Source organism: Glycine max, unplaced genomic scaffold (assembly GCF_000004515.6).
Source record: "Glycine max cultivar Williams 82 unplaced genomic scaffold, Glycine_max_v4.0 scaffold_88, whole genome shotgun sequence".
In the NCBI taxonomy this organism is placed as follows: domain Eukaryota; kingdom Viridiplantae; phylum Streptophyta; class Magnoliopsida; order Fabales; family Fabaceae; genus Glycine; species Glycine max.
Window position 1 is genome coordinate 13,257 of NW_024464745.1, and position 2,508 is coordinate 15,764.

Sequence of the window (2,508 nt, forward strand, 5' to 3'; positions counted from 1 at the left end):
AATAGAGGTCATGTGTGTGCATGGATGGAAATCTCGCCATGATTTGAATAAGCTACTTCAGATTTCAAAGCTCATTTAGAGCACAAAATTTCGTGCTCTTCTCTCCCTCTCCCTTCATTCATCTCCTTCTTCCTCCAAGCTCTTATCCATGGCCTCCTATGGTGGTGAGCTTCTTCTAGACTCATCTTCTCCTTGAAGTGGCGTCTCCTCTCTCTCTTCCTTTCTCCATTCCGCTGCCATTCATCTTCCAAGAAGCAGAGGAATCCATTGATGAAGAAGATCCTAGGCCTACAAGCTCCAATGGAGCTTGCATCATGTGGTATCAAGAGCATTTTCATCTAGGTGATGTTCTTTTGCTTCCTCTATCTTTTTGTTCGGTGAATTCTCTTTAATTCCTTGTTCCTCATATTATTCTCCATGTATATCCTCCATTGTCTTGTGGTTTGGTTCTATTTAGAGTGGATTTAAAAAAAATAAACTGATTAAATCTTAGATCTACACTTGTTCTTGCATTTCTATGGTTCAAATTTTGTAGATCTACTCTTGAATCTTGTTTTTGTGTTGATTTTAGGTTCTATCAATTTTCATTCATAATATTCTTGTGCTGAACCTTTAGATCTAATTTTTTTTTCCAAAATATTGATTAGAAAAAAAAAACACAAAAATCTAAGTGTAAATCACTTAATCCATGTTGTCTTAGAGTCATGTTTAGTCATAGTAATTGTCACATCATGCTCTAAGTTTGTGTTGAATTTTTATTTTTGTTGATTGAATTCTAGATACATTTGTTCATGTATTCTTGTCATTCTTAGCCTATCTTTTGAATTTTGAGTCTAATTCATGCATGTTATTTAGTTCATAACATCTTCTAAATCAATTCCTAGAAGTAGTCTTGTTGTTGAACTCTTTTTTGTTTTCTAAGATTCCTACATGATGCCTATGATGAAGTTCAGTTGTGGTGCTGAGTTGTGGCTGGATTTGTGAATCAAATAAGTCTTAAGCTCTCTTGAATTGTGTTATTCAAGATAATTGAGCATAAGCAAACACAAATTGTAACTATCCAAGCCTTAAGCAACATTAACACTACTCTTGATTTCTAGGTTGAAATTGCTGGTGCTGGTAGCTTGAACATACGAAATTGTATAAATTACTGGGAATTGGTCACTACGTTTTTTGAGCTGAAACTTTTACTGAATTTTCTAGACATCTGGAACAAAATTATAAAAAAATAACCAAGCGATTTGGATTAAAGGAAAAAATAATAAAAATCGCACAAGGTGACAGAAAAATCAGTGTCCAGGAAAAAAAAAAGGTGAAAGGAGAGTGTGCTTGTTGTTTTGGCTCAAAATTTGTTCTATAATTGGTGCCTATTTTATACCAATCCTAGTTCTGAAATTTCAATTGAAAATTATTGTGAAAACCAGTGCCAAAACTAGAGGTTTGTTGAGTCTTTTTTTTTTAGAGTTTTTCTACTCTACTATAGAGCCATTCTAGGTTTCTCTTTGAGTCCTAGCTTGCTTTTTCGTGCTTTTCATTGCTTAATTGTTGAATAATCCTTGGAAATTTGTCTTGTTAAAACTCTATTGGTTTAGCTTTCATTTCATTTTTTTTGGTCTTTGGTTATTGCTTGTCTCTTTGTTTCCTTGCTTGTGAGTTGCCATATAGGGAATTGGAAAGGAGGATTGGTGCCATATCTTGAAGAATTTGAGTCAAGAAGCAAGGGGCCAACCACCTTAAGAGCTATTGGACTAAGAAGCACTCCAAATTGAGTGAAATACTAAAGAGAGAATAGCCACCACAATTGAGGACTTTTTTTTTGTAATTTTGTAATTGACAATTTGTTTTGCTTTCAAATTTTGTAACAAAAAGGCCTTTCATTGGAAGTAAGTCGGGAGCCTCCAATAGGTCACCCTACTTCCATTTGTGTGTAATAATTTTAGGCAATTTTCCCTTAGGATAGTGAGTGTTTTGTTGGGAACCTTAAATTAGGTCATCCAAACACTCTTAGGATCCGCCTAGTTTGCATTTCTTGCACTTTAATTTCTTGCTTACTTTCATAGCTTATTTCCTTTACCCTCCATTGTCAAACCGTCTAGATAGCTTGCCTTTTACCAATTAGTTTTTATCTTATCTTTCAAACCTCTTTTAGTGTTTATTTTGGCTAGTTTCAACCATAGTTTCTTTTACCTTTCTTTCAAACCCCCAACAAGAAAGAACCATAACTTAGGAACCAACATGAGTCTTCATTCTTCATCTAGTGTTAATGGTGAGGGTTCTACTCCTAAGGACCCCTTGTATAAGATATTAGATGAGTTGAGATCCCTTAAGTTGTGGAAAGAAAAACAAGAGAGAAAAGAAAAAGGTAAAAAAAGAGTGGAAGAAATAAGTCAAGATGAAAGAAAGAAAATAAGAGAGGAAGAAAGAAGAAAAATAATGAAAGAAATGAAAAGAGAAAAACATGTCTCCTATAGTAGTCATAACTCTGCAAGAGCCTAAGTGAAGAACTCG